Source organism: Cylas formicarius, unplaced genomic scaffold (genome assembly GCF_029955315.1).
Source record: "Cylas formicarius isolate icCylForm1 unplaced genomic scaffold, icCylForm1.1 PGA_scaffold_5__7_contigs__length_24384050, whole genome shotgun sequence".
Lineage (NCBI taxonomy): Eukaryota > Metazoa > Arthropoda > Insecta > Coleoptera > Brentidae > Cylas > Cylas formicarius.
In genome coordinates, this window is record NW_026844341.1 from 10,814,641 (window position 1) to 10,842,109 (window position 27,469).

Consider the following 27,469-nt stretch of genomic DNA (forward strand, 5'->3'; position numbering starts at 1 on the left):
CAGCATAATTAACTAATTTTTCAAAACAAAAAACATTGATGAAATGAGATATAGTTGAAAGCCATTTGCGAAATGATGCGAGCTGAGATAAATGAGATGAAAATAGAGGTGTAAAGGTAGAACAATAATGATCCCAAGACACTACCCTAGAGAACTCCTCGAACCCTTTGACTCCTACCATGTAAGACACCCAAAGAATTTAAGTTTAGTGCGTCACTTTTAGTGTAAGTGGTTAATGTATAATTAGTTCACTTTCTAGAAAAAAAAATATTAAACTCTTCAGGAAGGCCAAAATCAAAAGAAACATTGGAAGATGGCTGAATATTAATCCAAAGCAAGGTGCGTCGGGATTAACACGAAATTGGTGATTCAAATACTCCTTTTTTTTTCGTTTAGAGAGTAATTCATGGTGAAGTTGATCTGGTTATACAAGAGGTGTTATGTTGGTCAAACATATGGCTTGTAAAAAATATCACTGTATGAGTAAATGATGTCTGAGTTGATTTGGGTAATGTCATTAATAAAATTGTCAGGCATAAAATATTTTTATTCCGCGTTTAAGCTGATCAGCCAGATGAAAATGCCGCACATCCCGATAAGCCGAAACCTTTCAAGTCGTGATTACTCTTCGTAGACGTGCCTCAAAAGGAAGCACCACGTAAAAGGATGCACTTTTCATATTAACTTTCATATGATCGGAAAATCGTTTCACCCGGATTTAATCAAATTAAACGGACTACCCGATCCGGTCCACGTTCGCCGACTCACGTGGCCTTCGATTTTTCGCGTCTCTATCTGTATAACAAGCGAGCCCAAAAACAAGCCATCTTCCACCCCCCGATCCCGTCTAAAACAAGGGAGATTTACTCACCCCACGTGAACTTAGCTGGTGGTCTAATACCGCACGAAACACAAAAGGGATGATGATGCATCGACCCTCCGTATAACCTCACGGCTTATATCACCCCGCTAATAATAAAGTAAACAAAGAGAGGTAACTGCGGGGTAGTTTTTTAAAAAAGTTCCCTATCGATCCGGTTTAGTAAGAAAGGTCTATTCTAAAAATGTATAAATTTATTTCATTCTCTCGATCTATGGATAAATTTTAATTTTTAAATCTGACATGTATCATCCGTGAGCCAAACAGGGGAACATGTTTTTGGGGACAAACTCTTACTGCCCTTAAAAAAAACACATTTTTTTATGAAAAAAAGTTTATCCAAATACATCGGGTGTTTCAAATTAGACTCTCACAATTAGGTTATCGGCAACGGTAAGAGGTACAGGTGGCGGAAAATCTGAAACTTCCGGTTTTCGTTTTTATATTTTATGTCTTTATTTTAAAACTTAGCAAAAATCTGCGGATACAATCTCATCGGAACTTTTTAGGTTTCATATTATGGACAAAAATCTCGTTTTTCTCAAACCATCATGAACTTTATTTTTTCTTATTTTCGCCATATTATATTTTTACAGTGTTGAATAGCCCGTTTTATTACCTTTTTATTGATGTATCACAAGTTGTATTTGCGTTGCCTCACAAACTTTTATACTTCTTTTATCGTCTATATAATCTCCTAAACTCTCTAATGATGTTGATTTGGAGCTCTTCGATATTATGGCATTTACCCAGCCCGTAAATTATATTTTTAAGTGTACCACATAAAAATGTGTCGAGGACACTGAGATCTGAACACGAAACCTTGTGGAAAGGTAATCAGATACCTCTCTGCTGAAATCACATGCTGTTGAAGTGGATCAAAGGTAAATCATTCAAACAGTCTTCTTGATGTCAAAAACTGATAAAACTATTCTCCATTCAGAGTGCTATTAAAAAAATGAGGACCCAAAATTTGGTCTTTATAAATACACATTAAGACTAAATCCAGCTAGCTGTCGAATTTCCCTAAATTGCGAAAAGTTGTGCATAATCTAAATATGTTCATTGTTTCAATTGAATATTCCACATTTGTCCAAATCACATTTTCTAGGAAAGCTGGAAAATCGGGTCTTCTGTGCAGCCAAATACAAAATTGTAATCGCTTTTCGGGATTACCTGGATGTAATTTTTGGCAGATTTGAATTTTGTAGCATTTGAAATCACCTTTTCCTAGGTGTCTTCAAGCATTCGTATGAGAAGAAGCACCCACATCACGGCATGTGGATTTTCCCGGTTCATATTTATCTGCAAAATGCCAACTTTTATGTTTTCACGTTAATATTACCTCATTAATTACTTTTTTTAGTCTCCTCATCCATTCTGTCTTCAATATGTTGTCTTAGTTTAGATTTCTATCCAATAATTTAAACAAAGGTCGACGAGGTTGTCTTGCAGAATACATGTTCAAATATATTTCGGATATCTAGACACCGTTTCTATCATTTTGGTAAAAATCTCTCGTTTTTCTTGATCGGTAAAGTCCATGTAATGCACTAGCTATTAAAATGTCATCGACAGATTTGAATATAGCTTACTATGGTATAAAAGTTTTTGTTCAATATTTCGAATATTGGACTATTCAACGCTGCAAAAATCCAATGTGGCGACCATAAGAAAAAATAAAGTTGATGATGGTTTGAAAAAAACGAAACGTCATAAGAGATTTTTGACTCGATTATAAGATGAAGTACGTAATCTATAAGTACATTCCAATGACAAAGTACTTGCAGATTTCTGCTTAGTTTAAAAAAAAAATAAAAACGAAAACTGGAAGTTTCAGATTTTCCGCCATATTTCCGGAAGTAACAAGAATAACTTCAATTTCAAAACGGGGCATTATTGAACTCACGAGTGCGCAACTCTGACCTAATTTAAGTCAACCTGTACCTCTTACCGTTACCGAGATCCTAATGGTGAGACTCGAATTTGAAACACCCGGTATATATGTTCTAAAATTGGAATAAAACAATGACCAAGAAGCCAGAAAGAGCGAAAGACAAACTTTTTAAATTAACCAATCTTTTTTTATACCAAATTTAGATTGTTGGAAGCACTTTTTTGTAATATCTTACTTTGAACAAATAGTCACTATGGAATTTTTAAAAGTATTGATTATTTTTAGAGTAACCACTAGCGTTTTTTATGCTCAACGATAGTGGATTAAATTTGGCGGACGGTGTATTCTAGAAATCTTTGAGATTGAAAATTTAAACCTACCAAACACCGCTGACTGTCAACCGTAAACCAAAATTTCAAGAATTTCAAAATTTCATGTGACACTGTTTCAAAAACAACAAAACTAGCTAACCAAATTTTATCTCAACATTTTTAGTATTGGTTAGTTTGGTTAGTTGAAATTTTTAATTCTTGGTCAATGTCGCTAATAATAAGTTCATCCACGGAGATTATCAGCAGACCACGTTTCCTATTCGGATTTTTCTATGACATTTTTCTTTCATCTCTTTTCTTTGAGTGAGATTTTCGAATTCGCTGTTGTTCTGCTCCGCTTCTTTCTTCATGTTAAAACTTGTTTTCTCACCGCTCAGGTTTGAAGCTAGATTCACAACTGCGTAACTCAATTTTTTTATCATTCACTAAACAGCAAGTGATATTAAAAACACAATTTTCGCATTCGTATGTAGCACTTGTCCTTGTTTGAATTTCTTGAATTCCATGTTAAAAAAATATTTGGGGTTATTATAAGCCATTTTGACGGGCTTGCTCATTAATAATTAATACCTCATTAAACTAACCTGCCCCTAAACACTGAGACTATACAAAACAAATTCACAACATATGATTCTAATCTTTGCATGAGTTAATGTGCTTATTTATATGTATTGAAAATATTATTTATCTGCATGACACACAGGTATCTTTTGGGCTGAACTGACTCTAGGACTGCGCTTTCTCCCATTTGAAATGCATTGCCTATGCTACCCACACTGTGTGATTTGGATTATATTATCTTTACAATAAGAGCTGTCGAAAAAAGAATCCAGCAATCACTCTCACAGCAGCTGTTGACAAAACAATTCACGCCAGGAACTGGAAGTATAAGAACTACAGAAGTATCTCTACCGCAGAAACTATAAAAAAGCACTCAAGCAGAGGTCACTCCATAAACTAAAAAACATTCGATTCTAGCATCCTCACTATCGACAAAAAATACGACTAGAGCGATTCAAAAACGTATTTCATCTAGCAGATTGATAGATCCTTTATTTGACATAAGAGGCATAAAAATGAACAACATATATATATATATATATATATATATATATATATATATATATATATATATATATATATATATATATATATATATATATATATATATGTATATATATATGCTCTCTCTATATATATATATATACACATCGGGAAGTGGGAGAGAGAATTATGCACTGTTCACGCAACCAATCAGCGCGTATAATGGGCTAAATGGGATTGGACCTCTGTCCTTGTACAGTGCCTTATTCCCTGTCTTAACAATTTCTATGCTTTCGCAGGCATCTAAATTTCCACTATTATTTACATGTTTAACTAATTTTAAATTACTTATATCTACCTTATGATTATTGTTGAACATATGTTCGGCTACACTTGATTTCTCTAATCTACCAAATTTTAAATGAGCTAAGTGTTCCTTAAATCTGACATTAATTGATCTTTTGGTTTGCCCTACATATGACTTGTCACAATCGTTTCGACATATTTCATAAATTCCCGACTTTTCAAATGTTTATCCTTGGGATTACCCAAGAGATTTTTTAATTTTGATCCGGACTCATAGACACTTCGAAGACCCTATTAAATTCACATATGAAATAGAAAGTAACATGCAGTTGCCTTTTTTGGACGTTCTCGTTATCAAAAACAGTGAAAATCATATAGTTTTTGACAATTATAGGAAAGACACTAGTACTTTAAGATACATAACCAATGATTCTAGCCATGCTTTTCAACATAAAATGGCAAGTTTTAATTTTCTAGTCCATAGACTTGTCACATTTCCTTTAAATCAAGAAAGGTTTGAGGTGGAAAGAAGCCTTATGAAAAAGGTGGCTAGAATCAATGGCTATGAAGATAGTTTTATCGATAAGTTAATTAGGAAATTTAGATTTAACAACAAACTTCAAAAATCATCGACTTTTCAAGCTGATAAGGAAAATTTAAAAGTAGTCTCAATTCCTTTCGCTCCCCAATATACAAGTGGACTTGATAGAGTCTTCAGGGCCGCAGTTCTTCGAAGTGTCTATCAGTCCGGATCAAAATTAAAAAATCCTTGGGTAATCCCGAGGATAAACTAGATACCCTTGAAAAGTCGGGAATTTATGAAATATGTTGTAACGATTGTGACAAGTGATATGCAAGGCAAATCAAAAGATCAATTAATGTTAGATTTAAGGAAGACTTAGCTCATTTAAAATTTGGTAGATTAGAAAAATCAAGTGTAGCCGAACATATGTTCCACAATAATCATAAGGTAGATATAAGTAATTTAAAATTAGTTAAACATGTAAATAATACTAGAAAATTAGATGCCTACGAAAGCTTAGAAATTGTTAAGAGAGGAAATAAGGCACTGAACAAGGACAGAGGTCCAATCCCATTTAGCCCATGATACGCGCTGATTGGTTGCGTGAACAGTGCGTAATTCCCCCTCCCACTTCCCGATGTGTATATATATATAGAGAGCATTTGTTCTATTAAGTTTAGTTTTAATCTTCTCCTGAAGATGCCAACTTGGTTGACGAAACGCGTTATTGTGTGTTTCTTTTAGTCTTATATATAACTTGTGTATTTAACATTTTTCTCTAAAACAAATAATAAATACATTACTATTTGGACACCCTGTAGACTTTCTTCCTCATTTAATTTTAGGCCTTTGGTAAACCACTGATTTTGGAGCCACACTAGTTACTACAGCCACAAATGATTTAATATTAAATTTCAGTTCCGGAATTCATTACGTGAAGTTTTTGATTCAATAAAGGCGTATTACTTCTTTCATTTTCTCTACGTTTCCTTAAACTAACTTTGCTGATTGTAGCTACTTTCCAGGAATAACTGATTTATTTTTGACTGCACTGTTTGCACCTTTAAATGCTGTTTGAAATTTAGCTCGCATTGCGAATTTCTAAATATACGCCATTCGCTTAATACGGTTCATTAAAAGTTATGTGTCGAGGGACGAAATTTCAATCCTAATTTGGACGATGTCTGATTTTGAATAACCTTTTATAATTGCCGCTTAATTAACGTCCAAAAATACGGCGGTGAAAAGCATGGGCGTGGAAAATACACCGGTGTCTCCGAGTCCTTCAGAAAGTAAGTAAACCGAATTTATTGTCATCCAGGGAAACAGTCCTCTTAGATATTTGGACCCTCCTTAATTGTTCTAGAAAATGAAACTGATGAATTTAGCTGGGATCAGAATAGATGTTTTGGGACTTGTTTTAGCAGTTGTTTTTGGTTGACTTGGTACTATAAATTGGAAGAAATTGGATCGATGTTAAATAAAAAATTAGGCGGAAGAACAAGACCTGTTGTTCTTCATTTTTATATACAAGGTATAAAAATGTTGCAATCCAAAAGAAGCTTAAAGAACATTCAGCAGGACGGCATGACAAGTAATGTTGCAGGAACCGATATGGTTATTTTAAAATAAGCTTTTTTAAGCCAGAATAATTTAAAAAAATGGTAACTTTCACGGTCTGCATGGTCCTTAGATTTTTTTCTTTGATGGAGGTTAATAAGCTCAGAGCCTTGGAGGAACTGGAAAAATGAAAAATGAACTAAGTGCTACGAGGCTAATTGCCACAATTAATCCAGAATTTGGGAGACTGCATTGTTTATTTGCCAGATCTCATTTTCCACGCATAAGAATCTCCCCCGTCCTTTGTCATTAAAAATTTGAAAATATTGAATTTTAGAATCTATCGAATATCTATAACTAACACAACTAAGCTTCACTTTTTTTTATTAGTTTTGTTCGTTTCAGTTGTGTGGATATTACATATTGCATACACTACATATTTTTTCTTGGAACTATCCTTGGAACTTACTTTCCAATAATACTTCCACTAATACCATACTCAGTTGCTTTTCTACAAGTGGGGTTTTTGCTTTGTCAATGTTATCAAAAAAATTCAGGGAAACGCCTATAGACAAATACGGTAAAAATAGTTACTAAAAGCTTTGGCCTTGCACAATTTTATTACCTTACATTTTGATTCAAATTCACCACATAGTCAACCTTCCTACTTTCCTGCAACGCCAGACAATCATTACAGGTCACAATTTTCTTTAAGTGGTAGGGTTAGAAGAAATAGAGAAAGAAACATGTAATCAATGAAATCGTTGATGAGTCCCTTCAAAAACAGTGGAACCCTTGAGGCAAACCTAGGAGAAGTATTATTTCGATAAGGTAGCCCAACGAAATGGAGAGCCTGCAAGACCCTGTCTCTCAAGTATTGATGCATGATTTACCCTTCCAAACTCCATAAACAAATTGATGTAGGTATTGGAGTTTATTCAATTTTGAATTATAATAACGCGTGGGAAATAAAACGTTCAGTACGTCACTGACACAGCCGTGTTCAGGTCACGTCAGGTAACTCCGCCAGGGTCCTGACGATCAATAGTGCTGTTGGAAATGCCGCGGTACACAGACACGGGGCGCAAAACTTTTCAGTTGGTGGGAAGTTTCTTTACTTCGGTAGAAATCGCATCCAAAGTTCGCTACTTAAGTAGCTTGGAAGAGTTAGGCACTGGCTTCAGAAGCGGACCTAGATGAGTATGTGGTCTGAACCTCGTTTTAGTGCGGTTTTTAACGAGAATAAGTGGCAAAACTGAAGATCATAATCATAATAATAATAACGATAATAATTATTATAGTCTAAAAATTCATTATTGGAAAAATCGTAATTTGTTAAGAACAGAGACTTTTGAAATTCCTATAAATGGACCGTAAATTTTTTTCTAAGAAACCATTGTGAATTTCATACCGAAAGACTAAACCATCTTTCACGTACGTTGGTAAAGAATATTTCATAATCTTCACTACAAGAACTGAGAGTAAAAATTGAAACAGATATTTAGATTTGAGCCATTTATATATACGACCAAACTTTCTCAAACCATAAACGAATCGGGCACAGCTGTTCTGGATTTTTTGTAATCTGGTTTTATCATCAACGGTTAAGAATTGATAATATAATGGAACACAGTATACAACTATATATATCTATAGAAAAGATGCATGCCTCAGAAAGTTTTTTTTTGTACTTTAAAATTCAATATACGAGTATACTTATTATTATTTGCATATAGCGTTTTCAGGGATATATGTCTTTTATGTAAATTATATATGTGGAAACTATATCTCAATTGACGATGCATTATCACTCCCAAGTTTTTTACTTCATTATCCGATTGAATTTTAATATGAACACACAAAAACTTCCAGGGGGAGCAAATAGCATTATTTGTTTTTTTAGAATTTAGCTTGAGATTGTGTTTTTACTATATCGAGAAATACTTTTAAGATCCAAAGATTGGATTTGACGTTATCGTAATTAATCGAGTGAAATGTGTCTAACAGCTGGGTGTTATTAGAATATGAATGAATTTGAGAAAATTTGACCTCCTTAGATATATCAAATGTATACAAGAGATACAACAGAAGTCCAAGAATTGAATCCTGATCTGATATACCGATATTAGTTCTAAGGAACTGCTGCCTATCATTTAAATATGACTGGAAAAAAGATACAGATCGATCAGTGAAACCAAAGTGCTTTAGATTAGCACACAATAAATCACGATTCAAGCAATGCCTTTGGAAAATCAAGTAAGTAATTTGTTGTTTTTAGATCATTAGTATGAAGTAAAGCAGTAAGCGTGCTATGATTTAACCGAAAAAAAATTATATTATGACTAGTTGTATACGAAAGTGCTTGCTGATGAACAACCTTCTCCAACACCTTGCTAAGCAGAGGTGATATGCTAATTGGTCTAAGATCATTGACGCTGGATGGAGAAGCAACTTTTGGATAGGGAAAACTATGGCTGTTTTCCATATGGATGGAAAGTAACCCGTCTCTAAACAAACAATTATGATATGAGTAATGTTATTCAGTATGACCGGGAGACACAGTCTAGCCATAAGTAAAGCAAAATCGTCACATCCGGCAGTTATAAAATTCAATCAACCCATATCCATATCCTCGCTGGTATTGTAGATAAGAAATATTTGTTGATAATTTGTGGATCTTGCAAAATTTGGTTATTTTGCAGCATCTTCAGAGGTAACAAATTTTAAATATGCAACTTTTTCACTCCCGAGGGATGACAAAGCATAGTTAAGTAGACTTTTGTGTCTATTCCACTTTTCGACAGTTTTGTTTTCTTTGTATTTTTGAAATGCTCTCTAGTTTCTTATCTGATTTACTGCATCCGTAAGTCATGGTGTTAGGGGTTTGTTCAGCCTACCAGTTTTAACTGGAAATGAATGCCAAAAAGTGCTACAATAATGTAATGTTTTCGTCAATGATACTATATACCGGGTGACACAAGGAAGTGGATACACAGGCTGAATGTCCAATTTTTTGACAATATGTAGCAAATGGTGCCAATTCCGGTTTGAGCAGAAATGGCACAATGGATTAATATTTTTTTTAGGATAACCTAGTTTTTTCAAATAGCACCCTAATGGCAATAACAACTTTTTAATCCGGTACTTTTTTTGCAATATTTGACATTTTCAAAATCCGTTAAAAAATAAGCTAACAGAAAGGAAAAACCCCGATAAGTAAATACGCCTTTATAAAAACAAAATATTACCTAGGTGGCTTTGCTTCTATTAATTACGAATAGTCAAGTCGGTAAGATTAAAAATGCAGAAGAAACTCTCGACAAAGCAAAGCATAGCCACCCAAGTAATATTTTCTTTTTATAAAAATGCATTTACTTAACTGGTTTTTTCCTTCCTGTGAGCTTATTTTTTAATGGATTTTGAAAATTTTAGTGTTAAAATGTTGCAAAAAAGTTTTTGTTCCCACTAGGGTGCTATTTGAGAAAACTAGATAATCCAGAAAATTAATAGTTCATTACATTAAATGCTATTTGCCATTAGTCAAGTAAAGAAAAATTTCATTTACAATTTGTCCCATGATCAGGTGACCCGGTAAATAGTGTTTATGATGGTCACAGCCTCCTAGACACAATTTTTAAAAATTTAATAAAAATAAAAAAAAACAAAAAAAGAGAGAGAAAAATCGTCGTATTTCACGTAGAACAGTCTCCTCAATCCAAAAATGCAAAAAAATATAGGTTGTGCTATTTAAAATTGGAAAGTTACTGTCGTTTCCATTCAAATCTTAACTGCAACTATTGACTATATATTATCAAAAAATTGGACATTCAGCGTATATTAACCCATCCAAATTTTAAATCGCTATCTTCATCCGTTTTAAAGTTATAAGAGTGTTCCGACTTTCTTGTGTCACCCGGTACATGGAAGTGAACAATAATATTTATTAAAAAGCAGTTCAAAGTAATTTCTTATGCAATAAAATTACGAGTATAGCTAACTACTGTATTTCCCATGAACTCTATCACTACCAATTTCACATAATTACACAGGCCAGCAATTTTTAAAATTTTGAGAGTTGATTTCGACCTCACATTTAATTTCGTATAATTTAGGCCTTCTAAATTATCTGATATCACGTAAGGTTTTTTATCCACATTAAAAGAATTAATTAATGAAAATCTCGACTGATTTAAACATTATTTTTATTGCTTCAAGAAGAAAAATCTAAATTAAATAACAGCGTCTCAAATAATAGTCCTTTTTTTTAATGACCAGCAGTAATCAGCCATCATTGCAACGTTCCATCCACCTTGATATATGTGTTCCATTTCTTTTATATATTAGTGGAAACTCTCACCTTGCTCCTCACTTACCGCGCCAAGATTTTCGTCAAAGTAGTAGAAATGTAATTGTAAAAAGTATAGTTTTATGCTCATATTGCATCCCATTTCCCTGTAGGTATTTAAAACATGTTCCATCTTTATTTAAAGCTTAAATGTACTGTTTCATCTGTCCTAGTGGAATATGCAGCTGTGTTAAGAGAAAAAGACTATCGCGAACAATATTTTTTTATCCGGGAATTAAATTAACCCAGTTCTTGTTAACCTAATGTTGCTTCAATGCTGCAATGTTGTTTCTATTGCCTCACTTACACAAAAAACAGAGGTGTTTCGAATACCCTGACTGCTGACCTAGTAGAAGTCCCACTCTTTTTAAGTGACCACAAATCATCGAACATATTGGTCGAATAATATTGATAACGTCTCGCAAAAGTGAAAATGCTTCCAAAATTCAAATTATTTTAACTTCATGTGCGTTTATTCATATTTTACTTTAATAAAAGAATTTTTATTTTTGGATTATATCATAAACCGCCCTCTGGTGGCAAAGTAAGTAATCGCAATTCCACATTGGGAGCACGATTGATGGCGTTTTTATTAATTTCATTCCCTTTAAAGTACGAGTTATTTCCTGTTAGCAATAAAAAAGCGAAACAAACAATTTGAATCGGTCTAAGCTTTAAAACATTACCACTCTGTGGTTGATATATGAAAATTTAGCAGAAAAGGGGTTTAATAATCAAGACGATATTTATGAAAGTTTCAAATATTTTTCAGCATTGTCTAACATATTTCTTTTAATTTCTAGGACCGTCATTGGTTCACCCGGTATACCGATTCCCTAACTTTTCGCCCCCAAACTTCCGCTACTGTCACGCTGCAACCGTATCACCGTAATCAACTTAGATACTACTCTGGACAACTGCACACTAGGGACTTGGTCCCCTGTGCGCTCCGCATATAACTCCAATTCCTGCCATATTTGCATTGCAGATCAGTGCCTCGAAGCAAAACGCATACGGATTTATCCAACGACCTCCAACTCAACCATCACTTAATTTTTCAAAGAAACTTCCACAGGCTACTGTAATACGTTTTATAAAACTTCTGGATTCCTTCTGCGTCGATTTTTGTTGAGTCGAGCTAGCTAACGTTTCGCCAATCATCGTGTTGGCTTCTTCAGAGGTCGTATTTTACTCTGTACCTGCTTTTATATTGTTTGAGAGGGGCGGAGCTAAATGAGGGACATAAACACAGTCTCGGATGACTGATTCCCATATTGGTGACAGATAGACACCTGAGTCGCGGTTAAGATTGTTTGGTTGTTTATAGATTTCTATAGATTTGGATTTTTCGTTGGTAGAAGAATTGATTATATGCAAGAATTTTAGTTTTAAGGTTCTTTCTTTTTTCTTTTGAGCCTAGTTTGATATTTTTCGTCCGGTCTCTCCAATGTATTCTTTGCCGCATATGCATGGAATGCGGTAAACTCCTAGCATCTCAAATGGAATGTCGAAGTGGTAAATCTGGTTTTGACGTTACATTTCTTTAGGACAAGTGGTAAATGGTTCTCCATTATCACCTTCCATCTAAAACCATAATTATGGATACGCTACGTCGATGACACTTTTATTATTTGGACTCATGGTCAGAAATCCCTAGTAGATTTTCTTAGACATTTAAACTCTATATGCCGTGACATACGTTTTATCATTGAAATAGAAACTGATAACAACCTTCAATTCTTAGATATTCTTATCAATAGAAAATCAGACCTAACATAGGGTCATTGTGTTTACAGAAAACCTACGCACACAGACCGATACCTTAATGCATTGTCACATCACCATTCGGCCCAAAAATCATCGGTTATCAACTATCTTATTTACAGAGCCGTAAGAATATTTCAGCCCGACTCATTGAACCCATAATTAAAACACCTTACCACCGCTCTTCTCTCTAATAATTTCCATATTAAAGATATTAAGCGTTCCATCACAAAATACACTTCACCACAACCTTCCAATAGCAATGAAGCCGAAAGCAATCCCACACTTGCCACTGTTGTCCTTCCTTATATTCAAAACGTCACTGACCACATATCAAAAGTTCTAAAGAAATATGACGTCAAAACCAGATTCACCACTCGTCCAAAAATCTCTCAACATATTCGATCTGTCAAAGACAACATTTCATTTGAGATGCCAGGAGTTTACAGCGGCAAAGAATATATTGGAAAGACCGGACGAAAAATATCAACTAGGCTCAAAGAGCATGAAAGAGCCTTAAGACTAAGATAAAAAAACTCATCTAATCTAATCAATTCTTCTACCAACGAATAATTCGAGAGTCCGTAGAATTCTATAAGCAACCGAACAATCTTAACCGCAACTCAGGTCTCTACCTGTCACCAATATGGGAATCAGTCATCCGAGAGGGTGATTCTCATTTGGCTCCGCCCCCCTTAAACAATAAAAAAGCAGAGTAAAATGCGAGCCAGTTTCAGTCAAGCTCTGAACAAGCCACCAGGATGATTGGCGAAGTGTTAGCTAGTTCGACTCAGCAAAAACCGACGCAGGAGGAATCCAGAAGTTTTATAAAAAGTCAAGCATCGCTTCTCTGAGAAGAAGAATTTCCTTCAAATTACCGGAGAAACAATTACCACTACAAGAGAGCGACAACAAAAGACAAATTCAAACATGACAAAGGAGCTTTCGTCTCATCCCAAAACAAACATTTTGTCATCGACACCGCGTCTCGCCTCGTCCGACCCCAAAACACACCACCTGCACCCCGGGGATTATTTCTCACACTTTCGCCCTTGCAGGAGCGTTTTCCTTGCCGCTCCTGCAGGGGAAAAATACATTTAAGCATGTGGTTTCGTTTCGTAGCCGCCGCGACGCCATATTTATACAAGTTGGGAAGTACCAATGTATGATGTTTTGATGGGGAAAATATACGAACGGGGGGTTATAAAGTTTCGTTGGCGCAATAAATATTTATTCGGTGAAATTCTTCGGCCGTATGGAAGAACGCTTTTCGAATACCCTGTCGTCGGAGTTTGGAAGTAATAATACGTATATTTCGGTTAGGCCAAATGTACTTTTTATACGTTTTCTAAAAATGTGTTTTAGTTGGGGGACATTTTCAAAAATAATTAAAAATATTTACACTTGTTGACTTGCTTCCCTTGAAGAAGAAATTATTGTCGTAGTTCATGCTACTTATTGCTCAAAAAAATATTTTATTAAGAAGAACGATCGAATTAAAAATATATATAAATGGTGTTCCATTAAAACAGAAAACATAACTTCAGCTGGTATAATAAAAATTTCGGCTTTCACAAAAAATATGATTCTCTGTAAAAAGACCTATTGACTTCAGGAAGGGGCACAGTTGTGCAACTGCTTTCCTAAACGCCACTGATAATTTATTCCTCACAATTGACGAAGCCAAATGTTGGATTACTGTAAGGCGTTTGATACCTTGAATCACCATAATTTGCTAACTATTCTAAAATACATAGGGTTTGATGAGGGTGCTGTCGAATTTATGGGGAACTACTTGCAAAAAGAGTATACGTCTGCGTTTCCTAGTTTTATACAGCATTGCAAAACCCAAATGTATGCAGGTGATACACAATTTTATTACTCATTTTTGGGAGATAAAATTTTGGAAAGCTGTCAAATCATAAATAATGATATAGGAATCATTAACAGGGTGTCCCTAAAACATTCACTCCATCTAAATCCAAAAAAAAATCTATAGCAATGTTCTTTGGTAGGCCTGTGAATGTTGATCGATTATCTTAACTAGTTGAAATAAAAATATCGAATGTGTGCATTCCTCTGAAAACGGAGGCAAAAAACCTTGGGCTTGTACTCGACAGTAAGCTAAGATTTAATGGTCACGTTACACAATGTATTAAAAAATCTATTGCTCACTTAAAATGCTTATATGGTTCTAAAAATATTTTAAATCAATCATTAAAAAAGGTCCTGTGTGATTTGATAGTTTTATATTCTTTTAACCACTGTGATGTCGTCTATGGCGCATGTCTGACAGCTGCTGCCTCAGAACGGATTAAAAAATCCAGAAATGCTGTCTAAGAGTCATTTTTGGGATTAAACGCGGCAGGCATGTTCGTCATAAACTGAAGGAAGTCCGATAGCTTAATATGAAAAATCGAAAATCGACGTTACCTAGATAAATGTAATCTTTATCACAAAATTATAAGATTCAAAAAAATCAGCTTTCGCACCGACGTCCACAATTTAAATTCAAGATTTACCTCTGAAACCTCTGGAATTTTTGAAAAATCCTTTACATATGACATATCTAAAACAGTCTCTTAAATTGCTAAATAATATCTTTTCCACACACCTGCGTGAAGTATTAATATCATTAAATATTTAAGTAATGTCTACTGTAAACTATTTGCAAAGTGTAAGTCCCTCTATTTGCACAGATCGTGCCAGATATTTATTTATTTCTTTTTTATTTGTATTTTTCCTGGCTAGCGCTGCTACTTTCTTCTTAGGATAGATTTAAAAACGGACGCTCAAAATATCTTATTTTGTTCATCTGAACCATGTGCTTTTCATTGTATATTAATACGTGAATAAAATTATTATTATTATTATTGTTATTATTATTATAAAGGGCCGTTTTCATCATCTCAATACCTGTATCGTGTGTTTGAAATACCAAATTATCTGTTTCTCCCTGTATCTCAAAAACGAAGTCAGCTAGGATTATTTTGAGAACAGCAACTTTTGTTTCATGAAAATCAAGCCAGTTGAGCGAAAGCCGCGTCGTTCTATAGTAACTGATACCCCAGCAAAAACAACGAAAAATGGATACACTGTACAAGGTCTTTCCTAAGTTGAACTTTACTTTTCTGACTCTCCAAAATAGTATCCATCTAGGTATCAGTTTTGCACCAATATGGAAGTAGTAATAATAATATTAATGATAATATACGTAAGACAATTTGACAAATGTTAAGCAAATTACAATTCAACTAAGCAAATGAAATGAAATTTGAGAATTAATTAAAAAACAATAGAGATACAGATATATAACAAGTAGCCTACAGAGCTCATTAAACGAGAGGTTAAATATATAAATGTCATCACAATGGTTATCAAAAATATATACGGCATTAGATAAGGGAGTTTTTTTTTAAGAAATTGGTAGACGGTGTAGGCAGATGGAAGGCATCAAGAACTCCGAACAATTAATTGTGGATGTTATAATTTTGCATAAAAAAATAACTCCTTAATAATTTCTTCGACATTTTAGGAATATTTTCCTATGCTTCCAGTTGCTTTATATATTTTGATTTAAATCGGGAATCAAATTAGAGCAGAGTACTCGAGATGGATTTGATATTGCTATTAAATAATGTTATGAGAACATCGCTATTGGTATTTGGTATTGTAGAAAATAAATCCCATTGTTTTGGTAGGCTATATATGATAGGTACATACATTTTCAGTGTGGGCGCCAAGAGAAAGTTTAGAGTTATACAGGATGTTATATCATCAAGCCTGTATAAAGTATATCGATTTGAGCTTGATTATCTAGAGCCTGACCTATATACTGAGTAAGATATGCTAAATTGGTGGCAGTACTTCGACTGCTAAAGAACTCATGTTGTTTAGGAGTAATACTGTATTTTACTTTCCTATAGAGGTACCCATAAATAGTCGTCTCAAAGATCTTTGCGAACGCGGTAAGATAGAAAACGGCCTAAAGTTAGTGATATCTTTAACATTGCCCTTTTTATTTGGTTATCTTTAGAGAGAGAAGTTAAAAATATAAGACAGTGGTTCAAGCAATGCATGAATGCATAGCTTGATGAAAGATGGAACATTATCTGGTCCCTCAGTAACCCTAATTTTCAGTCTTATTGTCGCGTTCATCTGAAAGACTCTTAACGGTAATATGGGTGTTGAGACTCATTTTTGTGGCAAACAAATCGAGTCTAATCAATAAGAAACGTATTTGTATCAAAACTTGAGTTTATGGTGGTCGATTATGATATTGCGCGAACTCTCCTATTTCTGAACTCTATCAATTTATCATAAACTTGGACGTGTGGATACGTAAGGTTGCTGATTCTTCGATCCACATTACCTTTTACTCTTTAGAGGTCAGCTTGGTTAATTAACGTGGTGGGTGAAACACTGAACCGCGATTCACCAATATGGGAATCAGTCTTCCGAAGCAATTTTCATGTCATTTTTCATGCTCCGCTTCCAATAGAATTACAGTAGAAGATGCCAATAGGATGATTGGCCAAACGTCAGCCAATTAGATTCGACAACAACCATCAAATTGGCCAAAATTAATCAGCAAGCGACGCAGGAGGAATGAAGAAGATTTGCAAATAATATTACAATAGACAGTGGAAGTTTCTTTGAAAAATGACAATCACAATGACTCTCAACAATAGAACACTTAGGACAAATTTGTCTTAAAGATTTTAAGAGAATACTCTATACGTTATAATTATTACCTGTGGACTTACAACAAACAAAAAAAAAATAAGAAATCGTTGATTAGTTTCGGTTAGTTTAAATTTTAAGCAGGTTTTAGTATAATTTTTTAAGAAAATATTTTTCTTCTATTCTTGCCTACTTTCCGTGAAGCGTGAAGTTTTAGTTTACCACATTGAAAACGTAATGCTAAGAGCTAGACACAGATATACAAACTTTTCCTAAATATCCATCGAAGTAATTTCTGATTGGAGACACCCTGCATAGCGCCTAATATTGAATGCCACAGTAGCAAAACTCGATTGTGATGCAACTATTAAACACCCCTCCCTTCTCCACCAACTTTAGCCGCACTCACAGCCTTCCCCCGTACCTTTTCTAATTCGCAAGAGTTTGAAATACAAAAGCCACCACCTGCACTTGACGTTCCTGTTCCCATTGAGTCCCGTTCTTGCAACCCTAACGCGATTACGGACTGTACCCCCGCTTCTGGCCACTTTTGTCGGCGGGACTCAAGTTTTTCCTTTTGGATAATTACATGCAGTGCAATTGGCACATGTCTCTTTTATAAAGACACAACGTACCTCAATGGGGAGGAGTAAATAGGGGGGGGGGGTCAGTCGCAAGGTCATATGCTAGTGGAAAATTTACAAATAAATTTAAATCCATAAAGTTATTAAAATTTAATTGGTCATAAGAAATAAGCATATCTTTGCTACTTTTCTTAAATTTTGAAGATTTGCAAAAAAAAAATATGAAAGAATTTTTGAAACTTTGAAATCTTGAAATTAAAATTTGGTGCAGTTAGTTCACTTCAAAATCTCAATATGCGAGGCTATTGAGTGCTTTTCAGGGTGATGCATTTTTTTGCAATTTGAACTCTGTTTTCTGGTATTCAGTTATTTGAACTCCTTAATTTGGGACCTCCTTGGTGTTTTGAATATTTTTTTGTAAACTATTTCAAAACTTTTCTTTCGAAAAATTGCAAAAACGGGAAAAATAAATGTTTCAAAAGTTGGGCCCCTCAAGTTATACTTATACTTTGATCAGGAATTTTTCTAGATAGTGAATGTCTTAGATTGATTTTAGTCACTGATGATCAGGTCACATGTCACTCAGTGATCGCTCCCCCCGCTGCGCTCCATACGTGACTAAAGTGATGTGTATTGACCTTGTTCCATAAGGACCATAATTCTTGATCCAAGAGTAGGTATTACAAAATACTTCACCTTTGGTAAGTCGTTTTGAAGTTCAAGGAAAACAGAATAACGAAATTAAGGCAAATGTCGATAGTATTGATGCAACATAAATTCAAATCTGTGGAATGAACATGTCTTGATAACAATTTATAATAGAAGATAACTTAAATAATTCACTTTTTATTTTTTTCAGAGCAATTCTTTCAACCCTTTATTTGGATTATTTTATTATATTATTTTTAGTATTATTTAAGTATCATTTAAGTATTATTTTGTTTTAAGGCTCGGACACATGTAATTAAAAGCACAGTGCCTTTGCGTGTGTGTCTAAAACAGTGCTGTAGTCTTTGTTCTAAGTTCAATAGGTTCTTTATGTTTAGGGGAAAACTATTCCCATGTTTTAATCAACCATAAATAACCCACAGTTTGCATTTTATAATCGCATTTTTGTTTTAAAATGTCTATTGCAATTTGTGTGCAATACTAGGCCAAGAATGCATGAATTAAAAATGGTAAACTAATTTTATATCTTAAATACAGTCACGTGTTTGAAATAATTCACGTACATCTTTTGAGATGCAATAATATGCAATATCATCTGTAGCATGAACAAAAACGCTATAGAAATAGGCGGGGTTCCTTGGAATTGGGTGAGTGGGGTAGCCAAGCTATCTAAGCTAAATTGTTACTTGTCTAGTTCAGCTTAGCATTAACCAAACGATGTTAGAAAGTCAACAATTACTCGACATAAATGTCTTAAGAGTTGTCTTGTAGTACTGTTAAAATGCACTGTAGTATCCGTTCTAATGAAAATTTATATTTTGGAATGTGATATCAAACTAACACCACCTTCTAGCTAATTATGCGTCAAACAATTCGACCTGCCGCGTGGAGAATTTCTTCGATCACGCACTCTTAACCGGACACGTCACAGTCACGTGTCGTCCCCAAAAAGGGTGCGAGGGTTAAGCGAGGCTGTCGCGTGTTGGTCCTTGACAAGCGAGGTCTCCTTAGGTTAAATTCGTGTACATTTGGAAAAGCTCAATTTATTTTGCGAAGTATTTCATTTCCATCGCTACGATTGGTCGTTCACTAAGAAATTGTCATTACTTACTTCTTTTGCGACAGGATTTGAGTTTAAGTGTACCAGGGACGCTCCTGATAGCAGCTTTTTGGGCAGCGAAAGCAGAGACTCTCTCCATCCTGAAATGATGAAAGGGAATATTAAATTCGGGGTCACTACGTGGTTTAATTTGAAGACGTTTCCAGCAAATGACATTGATAAATGTTCTTATTTAAAATTAACCATATTTTCCTGAAAAATGTGCGGTAATAAATGTAAAGAATCAGTGCACTGACCTTCAATTTATTTTAAAAATTGATATAATTTCTAACAATTTCATATTATATAAACACTGTCAGAACGCTATTAAAGTGTTTTTATAAAACAGTATTTTCTGTATAAATGTTCCAGAAATGTAGGCTGTAGAAAAAAAAAAGAATTGCGGATGTTGCGTCCGCGTTGAAGCGAAACGTCAGATTGTCTTTAAATTATTATTTTCCACTTTTCTACGAAATAAAACGGCTAGTTTCAATTCATTGTTCCAGTTTCTGGATAGAATGGATGCAATTTTAATAGAATATTTTTGTTTTAATTATCATTTCACCCGGTATATTTAGAGGTTTTGTCGACTTTGCCTGCATGCATTGTGGCAAACGATAACATTTTTGTCCCAATCCGACTGAAGTATGATTGTAGATCTGCGGGAAATTAAAAACACTTCGAACACTCGGAGCGCGAGCATTGAAGATGCCAAGTGAGATTTTGGCGAAACGTCTGCATCCGACTGGAATCCTGCAAATCCTGCATCCGACTGGAATCCTGCAGACGTTTCGCCAAAATCTCACTTGGCATCTTCAATGCTCGCGCTCCGAAAACATTTCGGATCTATTTACAGCGTGCTCGGAGAGTTCCAGAAGGTCAAAACATAAGTGTATTCGCAACTCACAATTGAATTTTATTTTATTTATTATATCTTATTTAAGCTTAGAACAAATGGGAAGGGAAACCCATTCATTTGCACTCGGCCATTAAAGCAAGTGGGATAACTAGTGTGGCCAACGCGCACGTGAGTCTACGTTCGGTTCACTTCAAATGCCATCATTAAATCAACCACACACGAACAATTTTATTCCCGATGAAACGCAAAAAAGCCCCATAGCACATTCATGCCCGTGTAACACGAAAGGGGCAGACAGGGCTAACGATGCCAATACTGTTTGAGGGTCCACTTTTGTCGCAGTTAATCGGGTACGGCATGCGGCCGCGCAGTTGCCAATTTTATTTGTTGATGGTCTGTTTTAACGGATGCGCACGTAATAAATAGCATTGTAGTGGAGAAAGTCCAGCGGCGCATACATCTTTGTCATATAAGCACTGTTCGTTTGTTTTGCAGGTTAAGGATCTTATACCTACACCATCAGTAAAAAAATATAAATAAAATAATGTTGCCATATTTGGGAATACATTTTCATAAATAGGTTTAGGTTAGGTTTAGGTTTAGGTTTACTTATTTAACCATAGGATACAAACTGTGTATCTAGCAAGTCAAAACAAAATAAACAAATACATATATGGATAATAAAACAATTTTTCAATAAAATTATATTAAGAATCTTATATCTATACTATCAGTAAAAAATATAAATAAAATAATGTCGCCATCCTTGGGAATATTTTCATAAATACGTTTAGGTTTAGGTTGGGTTTAGGTTTACTTATTTAAACACAGGATACAAATTCTATAGTAGCAAGTCAAAACAAAATAAACAAATACATATAAGGATAATAAAACAATTTTTCAATAAAAGTATAAAACACTTAAAGCTACGAAACAAATTTGTAGTCAGGTTACACAGGTTTAAATTTTTTAATTGAGGTATTCAACAGTACTGCAAAAATAGTTTATTGCCAGTAGATGCTTGATAGCTCTCCTCCCCATATTGGCTTTTAAAGTGAAATAAAACGAACTATTCACATTTGAAGAAACTAAAAGATTTTGCGTTTTATTTCGGTTCAAAAGCAAATCATTAGCCGTGAACGAGGTCAGTTGGATCGTGTCCGCTCCTCAGCAACATTACTTCTACAGTTCAGTTCGTCTAGAGACGAACATCCACAGATAACTGTGGTGTCATCTGCAAATAGTGTATACTTCATGGACTTAATAAAATGTACAAAATTATTTAAGTAAATGAGGAAAAGGAGCGCACCCAAAATCGATCCTTGTTGGACACAGAGACGCTGGTGTAAGAAAGAACGCTCACTCTTTGACGGCGATCTATAAAATACAATTCGAGAATATAATTGACTCAGCCGAAGGCCCCACTGTTCATTAGCAAAAAATTACAGCAACTCTTTCAGTATAATTTAAAAAATCTTTCAAAAAATAGGAAATATTGAAATAAATGTCTATTTATTATAATAATTATAATACACAATTATAATTTTTTTGAGTGAAATGCCAGAAAGCAGCATTGTCCGGCTGTGTTTTTTTTTAAAGGCATATCCCATTTTAATATCCAGTATTAGTCCGCTATCATTATTATGCTCCATCGCCGTTCCATTTCCTTAATGTCCATTCTTCTTTTATATACGGCACATTTCCTAATTTTGAAACTAAGTAAAAGCTTGATGTGACGGCAGGGTCCAGTAAATGCTTGTCACTAAGTCTGTACTCTAACAATTTTGATGCATTTAATTCACTCTGGTTAAACACTTCGGGCTGGGTCGGAATTAGAATCCTCTGATTCTGACGGTATGATGTTATGATATGATTTTGGCGCGGTAGGCATCGGTACATCTGGTCCATGAGGAACTAGTCGAATAACAGAGTCAAGATTGGGGTACACAATTTGTTTCTTATTTTTGTCTTGAATCCTTGAAATTACACGAACAAAAATAACAATCATCGCTGTGATTCCTAGACTCCCGCCATACAATAGGAACACCAGAGCTTAAACATTTCTTCCTACCTTTTTGCCAGTTTCGTAATGCTTCAACGCAAACGGAACAGTATGAGGAGCCCAGGATTTGCCTAGCACGCCAATTTTTACACCAAAATAAGCTACAGTTATACCAAGTTGTTGGATACATATCTATGCGTTCTAGAACACTAGAAACACGCAACAACGAAGACAACAGCCGCACACACAGTAGCACGACGACCAATACAACCAAATTGCGCTTAAGCAGGTTATAACGCTGTATTGACGCTTCTGCGCCAACTCTGTTGCTTTGCAGAGAAATCTAATATTATCCAGTGTTGCCAAATCACATTTAATTTCACAAAAAATAATTCATTTAATTATCATGCAACACATGCATATTAAAAAAATAACATTCTGAGGATGTAGAACGCTTTAAAAAAAGTGTCGCGATGGGCCTCTCTAAAATATGCAAATAAGCAAACAGCTTTTTAACATCAAAATTAATGTAGATCTGTATAATTAATACTCATTTCCATTTGATTGAAATATTGCAATAACATATATTAGATAATGAAAAACAATAAAACACTATTGCAAAGATTCAGTAATAGTTGAGTTTCCAAAATTTTGCTTATAAACATAAAAATAAATCAGCTACTTCTTTCTACAGGTTTATAAGGCATTTTATACAAACAGGGCCATCAAAATACATTATAAATAGCTGCAACCTTAGTACGATTGGCACTTAAAAAACCACCATTTTAAATACATTTAATTTGCTGTTTTTTTTCTAAAGCTTACTTGCATTTTAAAAATGAGTATTAATTAACTATTGAGTATCATTAATTAGATGTATTGAAATTGATATCATTGCATTTATTTTTTTTAAATAAAATATAATTATGCTGATGTTGTAAAACGCCTTCTAGCTGTGATATAAGCCATCTAAATCAATTTGCTTAGTCGGCGTTGATAACTTAACAACTTCAAGTTTGAAAAAACATGTCCAGCCATTTGTGTGTCGAGTTATTGAGATTTATTTCCGAAAATCTTCCAACATCCCAGCCACTTTCCCTTAAATCGGTCGTTCCAGAAACTTAATAATAATTTCCAGTATTTTAAAGACTTAAGACAATTACTTTTCTAGACAGAACTCAGTGTACTTCTGAACTGGCCAAGTATGTGTTTGTGCTGTATGGAAAACTCTAACTGTATCACACTTAAGTGTTTTTATGTTATAAAATAATATATAACATATAAAATATTATAAAATTTTGGCTGCACAAAGGATGTCGTTTAAGCAAATTTTTGCATCAAGGTATATAGAGAATGTTAACAAAATACTCTATACAATATTGGAAAGGAGTTCCGACCTCTGAGATTTACGATAGCCACCAAAATTCCCTCTCCTAGGAATATACTTAGAAGGAATTTAACTTTGAATAAACTCAGTAAATACATTTTTACGAAAGATACACGACTTTTGGTACAATTGTGTTTAACGGTTCAATCAAGTTATCTACACTTGATTTATTTCAATATTTTCACTCTTTGTTACAAAATATTTAACAAACATAATTATATTATAATTTTTATTAAAACCAGAAGTCTGGTGTTGACTGTAGTTCACTAGTTGTCACCAAAATACACCAAAATTCTGTACTTGGTGATTAGCTATAGCTATTTATCTACTAAACAGAAACGTTCTAAACATAGAATACACTTTTTGCGACTAATCAACGTTTACGTTAAACAGTTAAGTTGAATTAATTTTTGGAATGTTCGACTGAAATCTTAAAAATGACTAGAAAAAATTTATTTTTCAGTAACGCATGAGACTCGCCCCTTATTTTCTCAAACTCATATTTAAGTCGGGGGCGTACAGAATGTCGCCGCATTGTTGTAAGAAAAGCCGAAATTGCTCACGCGATTAATGTTACCAGGGGTCTTAGTTTAATGAACAGTTAACTGGGATTTATTGAGGGCAGAGCCTCACGACGTAACTTTTGATAGAGGCTCTGTCGGCGGAATAGACTCTAATTAAGTTTAACCGGAGCGTCCTCGCTCGGAGCAACATTTTTAGTTTTTTTGTATATATTTTTTTCTATTTTCAATACTGCAGCGGCCATGGAAACCCTCCTGGGTCTACTTCCGCTTCCTTTTTATGCGCCGATGGAGACCCAAAGACTTTATATGCAATGCTGAAGCAAATATTATCGCTCGCTATTGATTCAACCTCCGCATTTTGAAATTAATCTAGATAAAAAAAATATTTTTTATAACGAATTCGTCATATCAAGCTTTAAAATTTCAGTTTGAAAACAACTTCAATCTGCTCAAAGAAACATCTCTTGCCAAGAGTCACAAATCTAACAACTTAAAACTTAAAATTGCTATATCAATAAAGACTGAATATTTCTTATCCTAGCTTTGTCAATAAATTCTAGCATTCGCTAGAATTTATTGACAAAATTAAAGAAATCCATTTAAATGATTTTGAAGTTTTATAATCCTTTGATGGTAGTTCTGTGTTCCCTTACTACACAATTAGGCAATCCAATTTGTGTGGTGAGTTTTGAAGTGTTCAAATCGATTTTCGCAGCGTCCTGTTTTGTGCGTTGTTTATTTTCAGATGGAGAGGAAGATGAAAGAAATTATAACAAGAAAATACAGATATTGGTGAGAGGTAATATTAAAAAACTAAAATAGTTGGTGTTGTTTACCTTATGAAAAAAAAGCTATCATTACTAGATGGTTTAGATTAATTTATTATAGCCATGCATAGTTTAGACTATATGGATATTATAAGTTATTTGGTGTTTTGGTTAGTTTGCAAGCTTATAAGTAGTTTGAATGCCGCTTTGTTTTAAAAGTGGATACTACTATAAGGAACGGCATTTTAGTTTAATGAGTGAAAAGTAGCTTCAACTCCAAACAGGTTAGAATTTTGTGAGTTTTGTATGGGAGAGTGCTTGAAAATTAAGTGCCCATATTTATTTAAAACAAATCATATTGCCAACATTAACGAGTATCTTTAATTGAAGAGTATGCCTTTTTAAAATGAGGGACAAGTATGTTTGAAAACGGATCATATCTATTATTCAAGTGCAGGTTCAAATATTTGTATGAAATCTGCAATATTGCGATTTTGTTATATGGTCGCCGAATATATTCTTTAAAAAAGAATGCGTGCAAGAAATATGTGAAATATGTGCTGTAAATTTGGAAATTGTTCTCGTTGCATCTTGGTATTGTAACTAATGTTGTGATTTAAAATAGAATTTTTAAAATACGGTACTTTTTTTAAAGAAAAATTATAGTTTTGTTTTTTACTTCCAGCTTTCACTGGAACAGATATGAGTATTCGGTAGTAGTTTGTTATATTATTATAATTTGTACTATAATTTTTGGTATTAATAGCTGTTACCATCATCGATTTCAATTTTTCATGACACTTTGTTCTTTTTAACTTCAAATAAACTTATTCGATTCCGGTTTCAACGGTTTTCACAACCAACCATAACACAAGTTGCAGGCATTTTGAACCTTTTTCATATTTTATTTCCTTAAAAGTTATATAGTAATACTACACTAACGGAAACGCATGCTTTTACACAATACTCACCAAGCGTTAAGAAAAACAAAATGCACTTTAAAGCCAAAAATTAATAGCTTTTATTGTTTAAAAAACACCTAAATGCTTTCAACAGATACAAAATTAGATCATTTGTTAAAAAACAAACAATTTTCCTAATGTTTCGCCAATCATCCTATTGGCTTCTTTAGAGCTTGACTGAAACTGACCCACATTTTACTTTGTACCTGCTTATATATTGTTTGAAGGGGGCGGAGTTAAATAAGGGGCATAAACACCAACTCAGGTCTTTCTTCTTCTTAAAATTCCATCTTCTATCGAAGGTTGGAAACCATCATGACAATGCGGACCCTGTTGACAGCCGCTCTACACAGCTCGGTGCTGCTACATCCGAACCAATCCCTCAGATTTCTCAGCCAGTATATTTTTCGCCTTCCGACACTTCTTTTTCATCGGATTTTTCCCTGAATAATTAGTGTAGCAAGCCATATCTCGGGCCCCTCATTAGATGTCCCATGTATTCAAGTTTTCGATTTTTGATTGTCACCAGAATTTCCGGTTCACATCCCATCCTTCTGTGCACCTCAGCATTTGAGACCCTTAACGTCCACGATATCCTCAGGATCCTTCTGTAACACCAGAGCTCAAATGCGGCCAGTTTATTTATATGCACCTGTTTCAGCGTCCATGCTTCTATACCATACAAAAGGACGGAAAACACATAACACCTGAGCATTCTTAGCCGCAGAGTCAAACTTAGGTCTCTGTTGGTGAAGAACTTTTTAAGCCTGACAAATGCAGTTCGTGCTGCTTCAATTCGGGTTTTTATTTCTTTGGTGTGATCAATGCCCGAGGTCATCCACGTTCCCAAGTATTTGTATGAGTCCACTCATTCGATGATGGTGTTGTTTATAACTAAGTGGCAGTTTATGCGTGATGATTTAGTGGCGACCATAATTTTTGTTTTGTTAAGGTTGATCTTTAATCCGTATTTGTTGCAGCATGTATTTAGTCTCTGGATTAGATTTTGCAAATCGTCGATATTATCTGTGTCATCGGCAAATCGAAAGTTGTTGAGAACTTCGCCGTTTATCTTTATCCCCTCTGAGCAATCATCCAACGCTTCCCGGAATATGGCCTCACTATAGACATTAAAGAGCAATGGCGACAGAACACAGCCCTGTCGTACGCCCCTCAGTATCTGGATGTCCTCGGTACATTGATCGTCTAACCTGACTCTAGCTCTTTGGTTCCAATAGAGTGTTGATATTATATTGATGTCGCTCTTGTCAATGTTTTTAGC

At 34.4% G+C, this 27,469-nt stretch overlaps 1 protein-coding gene across 3 annotated transcripts in view; it reads right to left on the reverse strand.

Moving 5' to 3' along the window:
* The window catches only part of LOC132702514 (vesicular acetylcholine transporter-like), a 141,879-nt gene that overhangs the window by 50,852 nt on the left and 63,558 nt on the right, over nt 1-27,469 (reverse strand). For all 3 annotated transcript variants that reach the window (XR_009618893.1, XM_060671184.1, XM_060671183.1), the window contains one exon: nt 19,699-19,787. The gene's annotated coding sequence lies outside the window, so the exon portion shown is untranslated. The remainder of the gene's footprint in view (nt 1-19,698; nt 19,788-27,469) is intronic.